Source organism: Triticum urartu, chromosome 2A (genome assembly GCF_056163025.1).
Source record: "Triticum urartu cultivar PI428250 chromosome 2A, HENAU_Tu73, whole genome shotgun sequence".
NCBI classification, from domain to species: domain Eukaryota; kingdom Viridiplantae; phylum Streptophyta; class Magnoliopsida; order Poales; family Poaceae; genus Triticum; species Triticum urartu.
The window spans coordinates 47,892,353-47,913,951 of NC_141874.1; the positions used below are offsets into that span (position 1 = coordinate 47,892,353).

The 21,599-nt window shown below is 45.1% G+C and overlaps 2 pseudogenes; one reads left to right on the plus strand and one right to left on the minus strand.

Annotated features, from left to right (window-relative positions):
• Positions 1-5,755: 5,755 nt before the first annotated feature.
• On the minus strand, positions 5,756-6,635 carry LOC147983575 (uncharacterized; annotated as a pseudogene).
• Positions 6,636-8,990: 2,355 nt separating this feature from the next.
• On the plus strand, positions 8,991-20,493 carry LOC125534877 (zealexin A1 synthase-like; annotated as a pseudogene).
• The last annotated feature ends 1,106 nt before the right edge of the window (positions 20,494-21,599 follow it).

A 21,599-nucleotide genomic window follows, 5' to 3' on the forward strand; every position in this document is an offset into this window, starting at 1 on the left:
ATGATAATATGGCCTTGTCCAGTTTTCACAAGCGGGTAAACAGTCGATGACGAAAAGAACATATGAGAAGTAAGTGTTGGATGGCAAAAACAAAAAGCATTCTAGGGTATAAACTGACCATTGTACTCGTTTTACACATCTAAGCCGAGCATATAACTCAGCTTACAAGACACGTGTAGGCTCCTTGGAACTCCTAGGATGAAATGGCATTGCCAGTACATGTTTAAGCCAAGAGCAAGGTACTCGGCTTACATATACACCTTTCCCAGAAGGAAATACGGTCGGCTTATTACACGAAAAAGGGTTTCCCTCGCTTTATATTATAAAGCACAACCACCAAGCATCCGACAATATAAAAGTAGTATAGGACAGAGTATAGAAAGCAAATAAAAGAGATTCGGCTGGGGGCACAGCCAAACAAGCCCCAACGACAAGGAAAAGCTCTATTCAGGCTCCAGCGGTGGTGGTGGTGATGGCGGGGACATCGCGGCAGCCGAAGAATGAAGACCTGCGATGATGGAGTCAATGAGAGTATAGAAATACGGTCGGCTTATTCCTGGGCACCGGCGGTACGTGATTGCTCCCTGCAGGAAAATTAGGCCGAGTGGCACTCGGCTTACTGAGGCCTTGTACAATGACAGGTGCTTATGCACAGATGCTTGAGGAAAAAGAGCAGCGTCGCAAGTCGTCCTGCAATGCAGAGGTGCTTCGGTTGCTGAGCTGGAGAAGTTGGGCCTTTTGTTCTCTTCATTTTTCTGTTGATGGAGGCTGGAAGGGAGTAGTTATTCTTCTAAGCACCGGCTGGCACCGGGTGTAACATTTGCTTCTGCCTAGCTTCCCAAGCACCCGTGCAATCCAATATGAAGAAAAAAATCGGGTTTTTTTTTTCTATGCCACCTGGCTAAGCACCTGCCGTTGTACTGGGACCCACGTGGTGCCTTTATGTTGCGTGGAGCCAGGGTTTTTTTAGATGGGTTTTAGCTCAGAGAGGGGTCAATGCCCAGTTCGTAGCACTTAAGACTTGTGGCTGTGGGCGATTAGGATATGCATGCGTCCTGCTGCAGGAGACACGGGGCGGCAGTTCGTTTTTTCACTACCTATCCTGGGCGCATCGGGTAGGAAGGAGTATTTGTCTTTTAGAGATTTTAACGAGTGACTATATTCAGAACAAAATGAATGAATCTATATTTTAAAATAAGTCTATATACATTCATATGTTGTGTCAATTTAAAATGTCTAGAAAGACAAATATTTGAAAACGGACGGAGTAGCGAACATGCTAAATGCTAAATGCATGTGCAGAGACACTTCCTAGTAGGAGTAGTATGTATCCTTGGCGCATCGGAGATGACGACGACATGGGCGGTTCCTTCCAGGCGACAAGCAAAGTTGACCTCCAAACATGCGGTCGTCTTGCTCGCATAGTGATCGACGCCACTTTGCAGTATATCCTAGCGAACTCCATGACTTTGGTCCGTGCCGCATGCGTATATATAACTATATATAGTACAGTTGATCCCTAGTCTTCTCTCGAGGTGAGCTCAAGAAAATAGCAGGCGCCATGATCATGGAGCAAGCAATTTATCTTGTCTTAGCTCTCCTCCTGCCTCTCCTGCTCCTCAAGTTCATTAGGAAGCGCGGCCACGGCGCTGGGCAGCAGCTGCCGCCTGGCCCCTGGCGGCTGCCGGTGATCGGCAGCCTGCACCACCTCGCCGGCAACCCACTGGTCCACCGCACTTTCGCGGATATCGCGCGCCAAATGGGCGTGTTAGATTTAATTCAGTAAAATAGATTAGATCTTATGCCTAGAATTCAGATCACCTAATTGCATATGAACAGAGAGGGGCTGAATTCTTACCACCAAATGGAAGAAGCCATTGGTGTAGGCGATGCGAAGTCCCGTGCCCGCTCGATGCAGGCTTGATGCAGGCTCGATGAAGATGCTCGCTGCAGGTAGCGGCGTCCCTCCGGGCGCCACCGGCACTGCCCTGGGACAGGGGCAGAGCTTGGAGATGATCTTCCCGTCGTGCAGCGCTCCCCCAGATCGGTTAGGGTTTAGGGATGTGGGGAGCAGGAGTAAACTATACGAGAACTCGTCTAGCGTAGGTGCCGGCTGCTCCCCCATCTTTTTATGTGCGCTGGCGACAGGGGACCAAAACCATAGTTGGTTAGGGTGCCCCCGATCAGGGCGCGTAAGTTGAGATCAAGGGGTACGAACATTGGTTCGTGGCCTCCCTGTTTCTCTCTTTAACGTAACTTTATTTCTGGTCTTTTATTTTCATTTTGGCCCATTGGGCCTCTAGATCAATACCAACATTCTCCCCCTTGATTGTTAGGCTCAATGACTTTTGTCCATTCTTCATAGGAATAATATACCAGAGTAAGGTGTTACAATAGCCTATGAAAAGCCATTGAACCTCAATACTCATAGCACACATCCTATTTCAAAGTGGAACACATTTTGCTTATTGGGAGTGGTTTATATTAGCGGTCCCATAATTTCAGAATCAAGAGGCTTCCAATAACCCCATGCCGGCTACATGCTCACAAAATATATTGGGTGGTAAGCCTTTAGTAAGCGGATCCGCAAGAAGCATACGTGTCGTACTGATATGCTTAACATTAATAGTTTGATCCTGGATTCTATGTTGAACAACATGGTACTTTAGGTCAATGTGCCTGACAGCAGCACTTGACTTGTTGTTATTCGCATAGAAAACTGCGGGTTCATTATCGCAGTACAATATCAGTGGTTTGGAAATGTTGTTAACCACTTTAAGTCCGGGAATGAAATTCTTTAGGAATACAGCTTGCCCGTGGCCTCAAAACATGCTAGATATTCTGCCATCATCGTAGATGAGGCAACTATCTTTTGCTTGGAGCTTTTCCACGATATGGCTCCTCCAGCGAGTGTGAATATATAACCTGACGTGGATTTCATACTATCCACACACCCGGCAAGATCAGAGTCTGAATAACCAATAACTTCTAGGTTATCGAACTTTCTATATGTAAGCATGAAATTTTTAGTACCTTGCATATAGCGCAAGACTTTCTTTGCGGCCTTCCAGTGGTCCGGTCCTGGATTATATTGAAATCTGCCAAGCATCCCGGTTACAAAAGCTAAGTCAGGGCGTGTACATACTTGAGCATACATGATGCTTCCGACAGCTGAAGCATAAGGAACCGACTTCATCTGATCAGTTTCATTTTGGTTCCTCGGACATTGGAATGTCCCAAACTTATCGCCCTTAACTATGAGGGCATGTCAGGAAGAGCACTTATGCATATTGAATTTCTTTAGTACTCTCTCAAAGTATGCCTTTTGCGATAGTCCTAATGTTCCTTTGGACCTATCTCGATGAATCTCGATGCCAAGGACATACGAGGCTTCACCGAGATCCTTCATGTCAAATGAGGACAGAAATCTCTTGGTCTCATGCAACATATCTTTATCACTGCAAGCCAATAGAATATCATCCACATATAGGACTAAAAATGTGAACCTACTGCGTCCTCTTCATTCTCTTTAAAACCAAAAGTTCTAATAATCTCGTCGAACTTTAGGTACCACTGCCTTGAAGCTTGCCTCAAGCCATATATGGATTTCTTTAAACGACATGCCATGTGTTCTTTTCCTTCCACGACAAAACCTTCAGGTTGAGTCATGTAAACTTCTTCTTTTACGTCACCATTCAAAAATGCTGTCTTGACATCCATTTGATGCAGCTCCAAATCATAATGAGCTACAAGTGCCCTGGAAATCCTGAAAGAATCTTTGGATGACACATGCGAGAAGTTCTCCTTATAATCGATTCCTTCTCTCTGTGTAGAACCTTTTGCTACAAGTCCCGCTTTGAACCTTTCGACGTTCCCTTTGGAATCATATTTGGTTTTGTAGACCCACTTGCAGCCTACCCTTTGGCTCCATCAGGAACTTCTACTAAGTCCCAAACATCATTCGAGCTCATAGATTTCAATTCGTCTTCCATGGCTACCAACCATTTGGACGAGTCTTCACTTTTAGTGGCTTCTTTATATGAGGTCGGATCTTGTGCCTTCCCTATGTCATTTTCATCCTCACACATGAAAGTGACATAATCACTAGAGATGGCCTTTTTCTTTTCCCGTTGTGATCTTCTCGTAGGCTCATTAGTATGTGCATTTTCTCTTGCCCGAGAAGGTTGAGGATCAACATTGGGTTGAGGCTCATCATTTGGCTGAGGATCCTCATCAGGCTGAGGATCTTCATTATGCTGAGGCTCCTCGTCGGGTTGAGGATCCACTTCAGGTTCGGGATCACCAGTAGGTGTCTCGTGCATATTAGGCATAGGGATAAAGATCAATCGCCCTAACCTCAGTGACTTCATTATCCTCAAAAAACACCGCTTGCCTAGTTTCCACAAACTTGGTGGTATGACCTGGACAATAAAAGCGATATCCTTTTCCTCTATGAGGATACCCAATGAAAAAACAACTAACTGTCTTTGGGTCCAATTTCTTAATATGTGGATTGAATACTTTAGCTTCAGCCGGGCAACCCCACACTCGTAAGCAATTCAAGCTCGGTTTCTTTCCCGCCCACATCTCGTAAGGTGTGCTCGGTGCTGACTTAGTTGGAGCAAGATTTAGGATGTGTGCAGCTGTTTTCAATGCCTCCATCCAAAGGCTTACTGGTAAGTTCGCATGACTAAGCATGCTACGTACCATATCCATAAGAGTGCGGTTGCGACGCTCAGCTACGCCATTTTGCTGAGGTTCACCAGGCATTGAATATTGGGCAATTATTCCATTTTCAGCAAGATATTTTGCGAACGGTCCTAGAATTTGCCCATAAGGAGCATGCCTGCCATAATATTCTCCACCGCGGTCATACCGTACAACTTTGATCTTTAGGTTGAATTGATTTTCAACCTCGGCTTTATAAATCTTAAATTTGTCCAAAGCTTCGGATTGATCACGTATGGGGTAAATGTAGCCATAGCGAGAGAAATCATCTGTGAAGGTAATGAAAGAATCAAAACCATCCATAGACTTTACGTTAAAAGGTCCGCATATGTCAGTATGAATAAGTTCAAGGACCGATGTGGCTCTTACTGCTCATTTCTTAATTGTTTTCACATATTTTCCCTTAATACAGTCAATACAATTGCCCGCATCAGAGAAATCTAGCGGATGAAGTATTTCTTCTTTAATCAATTGTTCCATTCTCCCCCTCAAAATGTGGCCCAAGCGACGATGCCACAATTTCGAAGAAGGATTGATACTTCTCCCATTCCTTTTATGATTGCGTTCATTCATATTTATTTCGCAGAGATTCACACACATAGGATAACCGAAAAGGTTTAACATATAAAGTTTCCCTCCTCGGACGGCGAGACCAACATCCTTATTACAATACTTTAAAAAACATTGTTTCTCCCCAAATGTACAATGAAATCCAAAATCATCTAAACATGAAACTGAAATCAAATTCCTACTCAAAGTAGGCACATAAAGAACGTCCTTGAGCTGAATTGAAGTAGGAAATCAGTGTGCAACTTCAAGGTGAGGGAGCCCACGGCTTCAACTTCAGCCTCCTTCCCATTCGCGACATTAAGTCTCCTTGTACCCCTTAGGGTGTGGCTTATATGGAATCCCTGCAAAGAATTCGCGACATGAACAGTCGCACCTGAGTCAATCCACCATGTAGATTCAGAAAAATCAACATATAGAGATTCATCTACAAGAGTGATCTCATCCTTACCCTTTTTATTCAGCCACTTAAGAAAACCTGGACAGTCCGCCTTGACATGATTTGGCTGCTTGCAAAAATTGCAATGTCTTTCTCCAGCGGCATTTGTAAGATTAACTGAAGTAGCCGCTGAAGGTGCGGGACGTGAACAACTTGCCTCGTCGCATTGCATAGGCTTTGGAGGATTCTTTTTGGAATACTGCTTTTTGTTGGGCACATTATTGTTATGAGCATGGTTCTCGTGCTTCCTTTTCCCAGAACTAACATGGAAAGCTTGATCTTTCTGTTCACTCTTAATTCTCTCTTCCTCCTGAACGCAATGTGCAATGAGTTCAGGTAGTTTCCATTTGATTTCAAGAGAATTATAGTTTATCTTGAATACATTGAACTGTGAGGGTAGTGACCTAAAAACTAGGAGCACAAGAAGCTCTTCGCTCAAGTCACACTTCATGGTTTTAAGCTTTGCCACGGCATTGCTCATGCTCAAAATATGCTCCCTCACATTTCCATTTCCTTCATGTTTTGCAAGCAGCTTGTGTAAAAGCTCATCTGCATACACTTTCTCTGAGCCTTTAAATTGTTCTTCCACCGATTTCAAATATTCGGCAGCACTTTCATTAAGGGGAATAGCCCCTTTAATCTCTATGGAGATGGAGAAGGTCATAATTAGGAGTGCCATTCTATTGGACCTCTCCCAGTTCTCAACTTTAGTGTCGTAAGCTTTCTTAAGCTCAGCATTCCCAGTGGCATCCTTTTTAGGTTCCACTGGTTTACTTTCCATTAGTGCAAGGTCAACCTCATGCCAACCCAAATGCAAAAGCAACGAGTCCTTCCAAGTTTGGAAGTTGTTCCCCGTGAGTGGTTCGATATTCTCGAGACCACAAGGACCGGAAGCTGTCATGATTTCAAAATATCATAAGCAAAGGAAAAGAACATCATCATAAAATCAAATTGCACAAAAATTAACCTACGTTGGTTTGATCAATTTTCATGCAAAATTAACTCCAAATTATATCACCGTTGGGCAGAAAATAATGAGGAATTAACGGAGTGATAAAAAATGTAAAACAACATTGGTTTGTATTACAAAAAAATGATCACATTAATCTTACGTGTAATATCAATTTTCCAACATTAATAATTCACAATTTATTGATATTACCATGGGATGAACATCAATTTGCCATAAAATGGCACAAACATTAATTCATAAAAGTTTTCTAAATAAAATTTCTCGTTGGTTCCATTCTATTCAGAAAACTAAAACATAATTTTCAGCATCATTTTTCTGGCATTTTTATATATTTATAACAGTGCAGAACATTTGTGGATAATCATAATACGTAAAATGCACTGAGCAAACAAAAAACACAGAGAAACTTTACTTTTAGCCCAGCAAACGAAAAAAAACATAAAAATACACGTTTTCTACGGGCTAAGACAACTTGGGCCGCAGCCCAGCCGCGAAAGTGGTCCGTTTAGGCGGCTGAAGGCCCGCCCGGAGCAGCGCATCGGTTTCGTCCGTCGGATCGAGCCAACGGCTCCGATCGCTCCGGAGTGGAGCAAAACTGCCACTGGGTCAAAGCCCTAACCTTATCCCATTCTGGCCCCGACAGTCGCTCTCGAGAGGAGCTCGACTACAGCGGCGACGGCGAGGCGCGCCCGCACAAGGACGGCGAAGACACGGCGGCGCATGGCACACCGGACATGGCGACGCGGCAGCATCGCTCACTGGAGCAGCGTGCACAAGGACTTCGTCCCGCGCGCTCCTCCGTCAAGGGTAGCTCCGGTGACGCGGCGACGCAGTTTGTGGGGCATTTTGCCGGCGGCGACGTCCGAGGCGCACAGGCCAGGCGACGTGCACGTGCGTGAGCACAGCAGCGGCGGCTGCTGCTTCATTCCGCGCGCCACCTCGAAGGGCGGCGGCGTCCCGGTCATGGTGTGCGCACACGGCAGCGGCCGTGCAGACCCCGAAGGCCGGCATCATCTAGGTGAGCCCCAAAACCATTCTTTTCTTTTAAAAATTTCATCTTTGTTCTCAGATTTGGGGATTTTCTAGAGTTAGGGTTCGGCTGACTCTAACTGCGCCAATTCATCATGTTCTAATGGCTAAACAGGAGCTTAAATCGGTGCTAACAAACATAAACTTGATGCAGAAGCATGGCATAGCTGAGCTAACAGAACATGGATCTTTGACTAGCACTTATCCAGTAGCAATTTAGACATTAACCGAAACCTCTTAACCCTAGAGACTAACCGAGACAGAGGGCTAGCCTTAATCATGAACCATCATTCTTAAACCTTAATCATCAATACGTAATCATGATCATCAGACTTAAACAGATCATCTTAGGGATCTAATCCAGGCATATTACGGCTCAAGATACCATTGTTAGATTTAATCTAGTAGGATAGATTGGATCTTATGCCTAGAATTCAGATCACCTAATTGCATATGAACAGAGAGGGGTTGAGTTCTTACCACCAATGGAAGAAGCCATTGGTGTAGGCGATGCGAAGTCTCGTGCCTGCTCGATGCAGGCTTGATGCAGGCTCGGTGAAGATGCTCGCTGCAGGTAGCGGCGTCCCTCCAGGCGCCACCGGCACTGCCTTGGGACAGGGGCAGAGCTTGGAGATGATCTTCCTGTCGTGCAGCGCTCCCCCAGATCGGTTAGGGTTTAGGGATGTGGGGAGCAGGAGTAAACCGTATGAGAACTCGTCTAGCGTAGGTGCCGGCTGCTCCCCCATCTTTTTATGTGCGCTGGCGACAGGGGACCAAAACCATAGTTGGTTAGGGTGCCCCCGATCAGGGCACGTAAGTTGAGATCGAGGGGTACGAACATTGGTTCGTGGCCTCCCTGTTTCTCTCTCTAACGTAACTTTATTTCTGGTCTTTTATTTTCGTTTTGGCCCATTGGGCCTCTAGATCAATACCAACAGGGCGACCCGCCACTGGTGTACCTCAAGTTCGGCGAGGTGCCGGTGGTGGTGGCCTCTAATGCTGAGGCCGCGCGCGAGGTCATGAAAACGCAGGACGTCACGTTCGCGACATGGCCATGGAGCCCACCACCAAGATCATCATGTTGGAAGCGTCGCCGCCGCCGCCGCGTCCAACGGCAACGGGAAGGAAGGGGAGCAGGAGGTTAAGGCCGCCGCCGCCGCATCCAACGACGACGGGAAGGAAGGGGAGCAGGATGACCTATTGGACGTGCTCCTCAGGATACAGAAGGAAGGTGGCCACGACGTCCCTTTTACCATGGGAGCCATCAAGTGTCTATTAGTGGTAAGCTATCACCCGGCCAATTGTTTTAATTCACTAACTAGTAAATTTAAATTTTCTAAATTTGCATGATTTGCAGGACCTATTTAGTGCTGGGAGCGAGACGTCGGCGACGACTCTCATTTGGGCCATGTCGGAGTTGATGAGGAACCCAACCACCATGGCAAAAGCACAAGCCGAAGTACGTAACAACCTACTAGGGAAGCCAAGGGTAACCGAGGACGACCTGGCCGACCTCAAGTACATGAGGCTGGTCATCAAGCACTAGTGCAGAACCGGGCAATAGCACCGGTTCGTAAGGCCCTTTAGTGCCGGTTCGGTAACCGGCGCTAAAGTGTAGGCACTAAAGCCCCCCCCTTTAGTACCGGTTCAGCACGAACCCGTGCTAAAGGGCAACCACGTGGCACGAGCCAGCTTCGGGGGCAGGGAGCCCTTTAGTACCGGTTGGTGTCATCAACCGGTATTAAAAGGTTGGGAGGTTTTGGGTTTATGATTTATTTTTCATTTAATTTTGTGTTTTCCATTTAATTCTTTTTCGTTTGCTGGTATTTTACGATACTATATATTATACACGTTATGCATATATATAAATAGAATTTCTAGTAGAACCGATCATAATATATATATAGACACACACAATTTCTTCTAACTGGTGCCTTCGGAGCACGATAACAATTGGAAGTGGTTCATGGGGGCGGTAGCGGGTAATAGTATTCTCCTTTGGGATCTATGACCTGGTCGAGCAAAAATCCCGCTATTTCCTCTTGAGTTGCTTCTATGCGGTCCTCTGTTAGGAGCTTCTCCCGCACCTCTTTGAACTGTTAAGAAAGAGATCAATATGCATTGTATTAGTTGTGTGACTAGTTATCGATAATGGTGTAAAAATTGTGAATAGTGTTCTGACAAACGTACCCACTTCTGTCTTTGAGATCTGCTCCTTTCGGACGCCATCATGCGAATGTTCTCGCAAACGTAGTATGCACACAGATTATTCCCCGGCGCCTGCTTCAGGGCCTTTACGAGAATGGAATTTGATCAGATAATAATTAATCAAGCATGATAATTAAAGAGATGGCAGCTAGCTAGTACTACTTAATTACTTGCCCGGGGTCTATACCATTTCAGACTTTGTTTCCATGGGCCTGGAGTGGCCCTGATGAACTTTGCCCAAGCCCTGCCCGCCGACAAAGAAAATGAATAAATGGGTTATTAAATAGTTGTTATCAGGAAATGATGAACTAATTAAATAGGCCGAGATATAGTTAATAATGATTGAAATTACCTGTTGACTATCCCCTTCACGATGGTGTAGTCACTTGCTTTCTCAAGTAGTGAGTCTAGTACTTCAACTGTTCCTTCATCAACTTTAATGATTAACAAGATCAAGTGAAATCTGCATGCACACACATTTGCATGTCTTAATTAAGCGGGCATATGTAAGCAAAAACATGTAGCTAGCTAGTAGGCAAAAATAGAATTTGTAGTACAAGATAATGTGACTCACTGGAAGTTGTAAGGAAGTAGTATATCTTCATTGTATTTGAAGCGCTTGAAGAACTCTAGCATGCTTTCCTCTACACTTTTTTCGCAATATGGATCTAATTTCCATGTGTATTCATTAATGGTATTTGGGTCAACGAACCCAATGCCATAGCGTCCACCTTTTTCATTTCATAAATCTTCATCCTGCATAATACCACAGAAAAGAATATAATGAGGATAATTACAGGTAATGATTGATCAAAATGATCACTACAGTTAGCTTGAGACTTAAATTACAGAAAGAAATCACTTACAGACAATAGCAACTGACGATAGATTTGTCGAGTGCGTCTTGATTGTATAGCTGAAATAGTTCTGAATACTCAACGGTCACAGATTTCTCATGGTAGTAATGATCCTTCTTGACACTCACCATGAGGGACTCTCGATTGGAAATCTTGGTAGTGTCCATGTACCATTGATGCAATTCATACATTCTCGTTGGGAGCTTATTGACCTCGTCTGGCTCGACCAAAGGTTGGCCCCGGACATATTTCCGTTTTATTTCCTCCTCTCTAGTCGGAGACATGGGCTCGATATCGAGGAGTTGTCCAACAGTGATCCTAATCGTTTCAGCCTGCTCAATATGCTCCTTGGTTATTACCACATCGCCCTGCCCGGGAACGTTAACGGTTTGCGCACAATAATATTGGGCGCGCCTACTCTCATGTGTTGTTGGCACAACAAGCGGGGGGATTGATTGCGCCGCCTGTTCTCCCAGCTGGGGAACGGTTTTACCGCTCCTTTTGCCAGCTGATTTGCTCGAGCTCGAGCTCACCTCTTTCTGTAGACGTGCTCGATTTAACTTCTTGATGTGGCGCTCGTAGTCTGTGTCAACTGGCTTGGGAGCTGGTGCTCTAGCCATACGAATGAAGTGGTCAATCTTTTCCACAGACATTTCTCCCTTGGCGGCGGTGGCGGTTTCGGTGCAAAATGGGCTTCCACCTCGGCCTTCGATATGGCTACGTTTTCCTCCTCGGACTTGTCGTAAGGCCTCTACGGAAGAGGTGCGAGGCTTGGACCATATTGAAATCGCTTGCCTCCGCCTGTACCTCCAGTACTACCTCGACTTGTACCGCTACGCACCATAGCTGAGGCGGCTCTCTTCCGTGATTGCTGAGGCGGCGAAGACGGCTGACGTGCCTGAGTTGGAGGAGGTGTGCCGGACTTGGAGGAGGAGTGGCCTGAAGCTGTGCCGGACTTGGAGGAGGAGTGGCCTGATGCTTTGCCAGACTTGGAGGAGGAGGAGTGGCCTGAAGCTGTGCCGGACTTGGAGGAGGAGTGGCCTGACGCGTTGGTGGACGTGGAGGAGCGGGAGTCTGCTGACTTGGCACGCGTAAGCTCGTCGTTCTCCTTGTTGGGCTGGAACACCCCCGATCGAGCCTCTTCTATTGCAACAAGTAGCTTATCTTCGGCTCCGTCCAGACATGCCTTCTTCGAAACTTTGCCTGTCTTTGGGTCCAACTCCCCCCCATGCGCATAGAACTAAGTCCTGCACCTGGGGGCCAGCTCAATGTTTCTGGAGTGACACCTGCATCCAGCATCTCTTTCTCAGACTTATCCCACTTAGGCATTCCCACCGCATAGCCACCTGGCCCCAGCTTATGGAACTTATCCTTTTTTGTGGCATTGGCCTTGTTTATTCTCGACCGTTCCTTAAATAATTCCGAATTCTTGAATTTCACGAAATCGTCCCAATGAGCACTTTGCTTCTCTAGTGTTCCCTCGGATACTGGAGTCTTCCTTCCTTCCTTGACGTACTTGGCCCATTCACGATTCTTGTGGTTCTTGAATGCAACCGCCATCTTCCTAAGAGCAGCGTCCTTGACTTTCTCCACATCTGCATCTGTGAAATGATCTGGTAGGGTGAAATGTTCCATGAGCGTTTCCCAAAGCAGAAGTTTTTGTCTGTCGTCGACAAAAGTAACTCCTGGACGTGGCTTTGCTGGCTCTCTCCATTCTTGAAGGGAGATCGGGAGTTGGTCCTTCACAAGAACTCCGCACTGACGAATGAACTTGTCCGCAATCTTCTTAGGCGCTAATGGTTCACCATTAGGTTTGATGGCCTTGATATTGTACTTTACGCCCTCCTTCAACTTTTTGTTCGGGCCTCGTTTCCTGTTGCCTGAAGATTTGCTCGATCCGGATGGCTGAAAGAAGAAAGATCGATTCGTTAATATATCTTCAAGTCATTTAAAACATGTGATGATCACCAGATGCCTGCTTATATAAATATATATACCTCGCCGGTCTTTGTTGTTTTAAGATCAACATTTTCTTTGCCATGTTCATAGTTCATGACTTCATCAATTCGGTCATCGCGATCGAATATCATATCACCCTCCCCGGTGTTGTTTAGATATTCGGAGCCGTCATAATCTTCTTCATTTTGATCATCATCTGGCCCACGAGGATTGCGTATGATATTGAACAGGGCCTCTTCTCCCTCTCTGCCGGTATTGTCCACCATAGGTTTTGTTTAACTAATCCAAAAGAAATATATTCAAATTACAATGCATGGATGCAATCAATTAATAAGGAAAAACTGAATCAATCATAGTACATAATAAGCATCATCGAATATAATCTCGAATATGTCGTCTCGAATAATAGACATAGTCTCGAATACATCGTCTCGAATAATATATATAATCTCGAATAAATCATCTCGAATATTATATATCGAATACATCAGTAGCTAGCTAGCTAGCTAATAAAGATCGAATACTAGAGAGTAATCTAGGCGGTGGACAACCAAAGTGAAGGAACCATCACTGGATCATAGCTCGGGTGATATCCCCAAAGAACCTGCCAGGTATTGGAGAACCTGACGTCCATAGCAGCCATGTAGCGATGGACGTGCTCGTCCTTCTCCCTGACACGGCGACGTACCACCTCCGGCGGGGCCGGCTCCTTCCGCACCGAAAGTGGCCCATGCGAACGCCACCAAAGGAGATGAGGGTCGACGACCGGACCCGGGGCCGGGTTCCTCACCAAGGGTCGCACCCCTGAAGGTAGCACTTCCCAGTGCCAGCCCGGCGGAGTCCAGTCCCGGACATGGGTCCTCTGAAGCAGGACGTCGTCGCGAACGGGTCGACGGCGAGGATGCGGGCCGGGCATCGTCGACAACAAATACTATATGTCGCAAAAGTAAAGTAACATTTTTTAAATGATGGATTGTGATTTCATATATACAAATTCTAAATTTTATAACTAAAACTAACATTTCTAATATTTCTATAACTAAAACTAACATTTCTAATATTTCTATAACTAAAAAACATTTCTATATAACTAACATTTCTATATAACTAACATTTCTAATATAACTAACATTTCTATATAACTAACATTTCTAATATTTCTATATAACTAACATTTCTATAACTAAAACTAACATTTCTAATAATTCTATAACTAAAAAACAGAAAGATTGCTAACAATTTTATAACAATGTGTGTGTGTGTGTGGTTGGCGGCCGGGGCAGGAGCTCACCAGCGAGGCACGACGATGGTGGGCGGCGACGAGGACGGGGCGGCGACGACGGGGACGGGCCGGGCGGGGACGACGGGAGGACAGGGCGCGGCACGGCGACGGGGACGACGGGGATGGGGACGGCGACGGCGACGGACGGCGACGGGGACGGCGACGGACGGCGACGGGGATGGCGACGGGGCAGAGGAGAAAGAAGCAGGGAGAGATGAGAAACTGACAATTTTTTTTGAAGTGTTTTCTTATATAGAATCCACGTTTAGTACCGGTTGGAGCCACCAATTAGTACTAAAGGTCTGTTTTGGCAAGGCGAAGCGGCGGGAACCGCACCCCCTTTAGTACCGGGTCCTGGCGCCAACCGGTACTAAAGGCCCCCCTTTAGTACCGGTTGGAGCCACGACCCGGTACTAAAGGGTGTGCGCTGCCAGGCGAGGGGCGCAAAAGTTTAGTCCCACCTCGCTAGCCGAGGGGCACTCGCACCTGCTTATAAGCCCCGCCGTCGCTGCTGTCTCGAGCTCCTCTCTTAAGCAGGCCTTCTGGGCCTACCTCTGCTGCGATGCCCTGTTGGGCCTACTGGGCTAGCGGGCCTGCATCCTGGCCCAACTAGAATTTGGGTTTCTAGTCATATGCAGGCCGCTGTAGGCCAGTAGGTGGGCTTTTTTTTCTTATTTTTTTGCTTTATTTATTTTTGTTTTATTTATTTTTGTTTTATTTATTTTTGAGTTGTTTTTTGCTGTATTTAGAATTTCTTTGTGAATATTTTTGCTTTAGGTACAAAAAATTACAAACTTTCTGTTAGTACCGGTAGTTTACAAATTTGAATAGTTTAAATTTTGAATTATTTGAAATTTTGTGGATATCACTAGTTTGTGAATAACTTAACTTTGAAAATAGATTTTTCAGTAATTCTTTTTTCTTATGTTTAATATTAGTGTGTTTTATCATTATATTCAATTTGGTAATGCTTAGGTTATTTAAAAATGAAATGTCTTTGTAACAGATGAGTTTTCGTCCGAAACCCTGATACTTCGAAAGAGATTGTCCCTTTTGTACACGAAGTGCATCCAGTTTTGCAGTAACCCTCTCTACTTTTTGCACATGCTATGTGGGTGAAATTATGATACCATGCCAACTTTCAACCTTTTCTGAGTTTATTTGAAATGCTTTTCAATTTTAGGGTCATTTAGCTGAAAAAATCAGTAAATGCATGAAAGAATTTGCTTGCACATAAAATTTCTTCGCGTTTCAAATGCCAAAACACATAACTAGCTACCCTAACTATTACAGAGATTCCCTCCTGGGTGTGAAACACAGAAGAAAGTGATGATAGTGAAGCCGATCACATCCCAGATCTTTGGGTGTGAAACTTTTTCTTCGCGTGTGTCCCTTTGCGCCGTAGCCATGGAAAATGTTCATCATTTAACTGGATGCTCGGGTCAATATTCACTGTGAATGGAGCAATTTCATCAAACTTTTCATAATCTCCTGACATGTCTGTCTTGTCATCCACTCCCACGATGTTTCTCTTCCCAGAAAGAACTATGTGCCGCTTTGGCTCATCGTACGATGCATTCGCTTCCTTATCTTTTCTTTTTCTTGGCTTGGTAGACATGTCCTTCACATAGAAAACCTGTGCCACATCATTGGGTAGGACGAATGGTTCGTCTGCATACGCAAGATTGTTGAGATCCACTGTTGTTATTCCGTACTGCGGGTCTTCCGTTACCCCGCCTCGTGTCATATTGACCCATTTGCACCGAAACAAAGGGACCTTCAAATCACGTCGATAGTCAAGTTCCCATATGTCCTGTATATAACCTTAATATGTTTCCTTTCCCATCTTGGTTTCTGCATCAAAGCGGACACCACTGTTTTGGTTGGTGCTCTTCTTATCTTGGGCGATCGTGTAAAATGTATTACCATTTATCTCGTACCCTTTGAAAGTCATTATATTCGAAGATGGTAACTGGGACAGCAAGTACAGGTCATCTTCAATAGAGGCGTCATGCATGGTACGTGTCTGCAACCAGCTGGCGAAACTCCTGGTTTGTTCACGTGTAATCCAGTCATCAGACCGCTCCGGGTGTTTGGAGCGTAGCAAATTCTTGTGTTCATCCATATACGGAGCCACCAAGGCGGAATTCTGTAGAACTGTGTAGTGTGCTTCAGTGAGAGAATGTCCGTCCATACATATTATTTGTTCCCCTCCTAGCGTGCCTTTTCCATCCAGTCTGCCCTTATGCCGCGATTCAGGAACACCAATTGGCTTAAGGTCAGGAATAAAGTCAATACAAAACTCAATGACCTCCTCATTTTCATGGCCCTTGGAGATGCTTCCTTCTGTCCTAGCATGGTTATGAGCATATTTCTTTAAGACTCTCATGAACCTCTTAAAGGGGAACATATTGTGTAGAAATACAGGACCCAAAACGTTAATCTCTTCACATAGGTGAACTAGGACGTGCATCATGATGTTGAAGAAGGATGGTGGGAACACCAACTCGAAACTGACAAGACATTGCACCAAATCATTCTCTAACCTTGGTATAATTTCTGGATCGATTACCTTCTGAGAGATTGCATCGAGGAATGCACATAGCTTCACAATGGCTAATCGAACGTTTTCTGGTAGAAGCCCCCTCACTGCAACCGAAAGCAGTTGCATCATAATCACGTGGCAGTCATGAGACTTTAGGTTCTGGAACTTTTTCTCCCCCATGTTTATTATTCCCTTTATATTCGATGAGAAGCCAGACGGTACCTTAATACTGAGCAGGCATTCAAAGAAGATTTCCTTCTCTTCTTTGGTAAGAGCGTAGCTTGCATGACCCTGATGTATGCCGTCTTTTCCGTGCATACGTTGCTGGTCCTCCCGTGCCTCAGGTGTATCTTTTGTCTTCCCATACACGCCCAAGAAACCAAGCAGGGTCACACAAAGATTCTTCATCACGTGCATCACGTCGATTGCGGAGCGGACCTCTAGGTCTTTCCAATAGGGCAGGTCCCAAAATATAGATTTCTTCTTCCACATGGGTGCGCGTCCGTCAGCGTCATTCGGAACAGGTTGTCCACCTGGACCCTTTCCAAAGACCACCTTCAAATCCTTGACCATATCATGTACATCAGCACCAGTACAGTGGCGAGGCTTCGTCCGGTGATCCGCCTCACCTTTGAAATGCTTGCCTTTCTTTCTTACGGGATGCCTTCTCGGAAGAAATCGGCGATGTCCCAGGTACACATTCTTCTTATAATTAGCCAAATATATACTGTCGGTATCGTCCAAATAGTGCGTGCATGCGCGGTATCCTTTGTTTGTCTGTCCTGAAAGGTTACTGAGAGCAGGCCAATCATTGATGGTCACGAACAGCAACGCCTTTAGGTCAAATTCTTCCCCCATGTGCTCATCCCACGCATGTACACCTGTTCCATTCCACAGTTATAAGAGTTCTTCAACTAATGGCCTTAGGTACACATCAATGTTGTTGCCGGGTTGCTTAGGGCCTTGGATGAGCACTGGCATCATAATGAACTTCCGCTTCATGCACAACCAAGGAGGAAGGTTATACAAATATAGAGTCATAGGCCAGGTGCTATGGTTGCTGCTCTGCTCCCCAAAAGAATTAATACCATCTGTGCTTAGACCAAACCATACGTTCCTTGCGTCATCTGCAAACTCCTTTCCGTACTTTCTTTCGATTTTTCTCCACTGCGACCCGTCAGCGGGTACTCTCAACTTACCGTCTTTCTTACGGTCTTCGCTGTGCCATCGCATCGCCTTGGCATGCTCTTTGTTTTGGAACAAACGTTTCAACCGTGGTATTATAGGAGCATACCACATCACCTTGGCAGGAATCTTCTTCCTGGGGCGCTCGCCCTCGACATCACCAGGGTCATCGCGGCTGATCTTATAGCGCAATGCACCGCATACTGGGCAAGCGTTCAAATCCTCGTACTCACCGCGGTAGAGGATGCAATCATTAGGGCATGCATGTATCTTCTGCACCTCTAACCCTAGAGGGCAGACAGCCTTCTTTGCTTCGTACGTACTCTCGGGCAATTCGTTGTCCTTTGGAGCATATTCTTTATCATTACCAGCAACTTTCCAAATCCCTTGTCAGATACACCATTCTTTGCCTTCCATTGTAGCAATTCCAGTGTGGTGCCCAGCTTTTTCTTGTCACCTACACAATTCGGGTACAACAATTTTTTGTGATCCTCTAACATGCGCTGCAACTTCTTCTTCTTCAAATCACTTGCGCAGTGTCTCTTTGCATCGGCAATGGCCCGACCTAGATCATCAACGGGCTCATCCGATGCCTCTTCTTCAGCTTCTTCTCGCATTGCCGGCTTAGCTTCTTCCCGCATTACCGGCTCAGCTTCTTCCTTCATTGTTGTATTATCGTATTCAGGGAACTCATGGCCAGGATAGCTGTCGTCGTCCTCTTCTTCTTCATTGTCTTCATCATAACCCCTCTTTCTCCATGCTTGGTCCAAACATTATAGTGGGGCATGAAACCGGACTCAAACAGGTGGACATGAATGGTTTTTGACGTAGAGTAATTGTGACCATTCTTACAACCAGCACATGGACAAGGCATAAAACCATCCGCCCGCTTGTTTGCCTCAGCCGCAAGCAGAAAAGTACACACGCCATTAATGAACTCGGGAGAGCATCGGTCATCGTACATCCATTGCCGGCTCATCTTCAATACACAACACCGAAAACACCAAATTAATACAATACATAAAGTTCATACATAAAGATGATTCAACACTTAAATGCAACAAACAAATAACTATCTAGCTAAAGAATTTAAATGCAACAAAAAATGCGATCAAGATCGCAACTAAGGTAACAATTGATCCAACAGCATAATGATACCAAGCCTCACTATGAATGGCATATTTTTTAATCTTTCTAATCTTCAAGCGCATTTTCTCCATCTTAATCTTGTGATCATCGACGACATCAGCAACATGCAACTCCAATTCCATCTTCTCCCCCTCAATTCTTTTCAATTTTTCCTTCAAATCCTCGTTTTCTCTTTCAACTAAATTTAACCTCTCGACAATAGAGTCGGTTGGAATTTCCGGTTCAACTACCTCCTACATACAAATATCTATGTCAACTTGATGGGCATAATTTTTCATAAACACGAAATGCAATGAATAGTTTTAAAAGAGAATATACCACATGCGAATCATAACCCGGACGAGGGCCGACAGGGACGGATATCAAAACCATGGCACTATGTATAACAAACAATGTATGGGTAAGATAATTATACGAGTAACTATATATCCAAATCACACAACCATCAATTTTTTATATAAAACTTCATGAACAAGAGGCTCACCACAAGGTGGTGCCGGCAACGGGACGTTGCGAGCGATCGACGGTGGTTACGACGGAGATTTAGAAGGTACTAAGTAAACTACACCTACATATGCAAACTAAGTGTTATTTTTGACCTCAAATTGCATATAAATCAAATACGAGCACATATATATAATTCCTCCCAAATTACTAAACTCAAAAATCAATCACTATATAAAGCATTGCACGAGCTAATCTAGCAATGAGAGATGAAAGGACAAAGTTGCTAACCTTTGTGATCATTTGAATGGATGTGGGCCCTTCAAATCTTGAAAATTTTTGGGCAAAATGTGTGATGAGCTTGAGAGGAAGAGGGAAAAGAACAGAGAGGAGAGGGGAAAGGGGAAGAACAGAGCGAGCTCGGGTGGACGAAGGGTCTATGTAGGACGACCTTTAGTACCGGTTCGTGATACGACCCGGTACTGAAGGTGCTGGAGGGGCTCCGGACTGACAACATCCTTCCACCACTCACTTTAGTACCGGTTCGTGGCACGAACCGGTGCTAAAGGTTCGCCACGAACCGGTACTAATGAGAGCGGCTGGCTAGCCGTTGGAACGGGCACTAATGCACACATTAGTGCCGGCTCAAATTCTAACCGGCACTAATGTGCTTCACATTTGACCCTTTTTCTACTAGTGAAGGAGACGCTCAGGCTGCATCCGTCGGTGCCCCTGCTGTTGCCGCGTGAGCCCACCGAGGCATGAAAGGTCCTCGGCTACGACGTGCCGACGGGCACCACCGTGTTTGTGAACACGTGGGCGATCTGTCGGGACCCCAAGCACTGGGATGCCCCGGAAGAGTTCAGGCCAGAGCGGTTCGAGTCTCGTGAAGTGGACTTCAAGGGAACCAACTTTGAGTACACACCGTTCGGGGCCGGCATGAGGATATGTCCGGGGATGCTGTTTACGCAGTCTAGCATGGAGCTCGCCCTTGCCGCCCTCCTCTACCACTTTGACTGGGTGCTTCCTGCCGGAGCGGAGTTGGACATGGAGGAGGAGATGGGCATCTCCGTCGGCTGGAAGAATGACCTGTACCTGCATGCCAAAGTCCACGTGCCGCTTAATTAGTGTCTGCTTCAGATGTCGCATAGTGGATTCAATCGACTAGTTGGATAGATCGAACATTGCAGTTGCATATTGCAATTATGTACACAAATTTTTTGTACATTTTGTTACCGGTGTGTCATGGTGGTAATCGTAGTAATGATTGTATTGTACAATTTTCATGATTTATTAAAAATCAATAATATCTTTTGTATTGATTATCAAATATGTGGTTTGCCATCACCAGTTTGATTTTATTTGTTTGATATTATGAGCTCAAGCTAAAATTTCCGAGATATACTCCTTGTGTGAACTCCCTTCTGGTATTTTCGGCCACATTCGCCACTCTACTGAGGGTACTGGCGGTTTCCCGTACCATCAACCACCTGACTGGAGAATCTTCAAAAGAAAAAAAACAGTGGAAATACCATCTTCAAGAAATATGGGCACAAGCCAACAACCGACTAAGAATATGTACTTAGTGTCAGCAAGACGTCTTCGAAGGATTCTTCAGCAAGGGAGCTTCTTCCATGTTTGGCTAAGTCAACAAGCAGCATGAGTGTATCAAATGTCACAAGCAAAACCAAGTAGGATAAAATTTGGCAGGCCTCTAGTGTAAAAACCTAGTGATTTGGACTTTCGGAGATCTAATTTTTCAATTGCAATAATTCCAGTAGTTTGCAAACAGTTTTGAAAAGCCTTTTCCGTACCCAATATGTAGGTACTCTCGACATTCGCAAAGGAATAGTAGAATGAACTTAGATTAAAAATATACCCTTGAAAAGTAGGAGAGAGAAGAGAAATAGAAAAAAAAACAAAAAGGGCATTTATGTAATATCAAACTCTCTCTCTCTCTCATGCATTATAGGAAAATGATAGTGTTAACATGGGCTTTGGGTATTTTTCAAGGGTATATTTTAGAGTGCAATAATTTATTTGGTGGTGTCATCCCTCCATTTGGTGGGGACCATAGAGTCTCAGCCTTTGTTTTATGTACTACTCCCTCCGTTCCTAAATACTTGTCTTTCTAGGCATTTCAATAAGTGACTACATACGGAGAAAAATGAGTGAATCTACACTCTAAAATATGTCTACATACATCCGTATGTAGTAGTCATTTGAAATGTCTA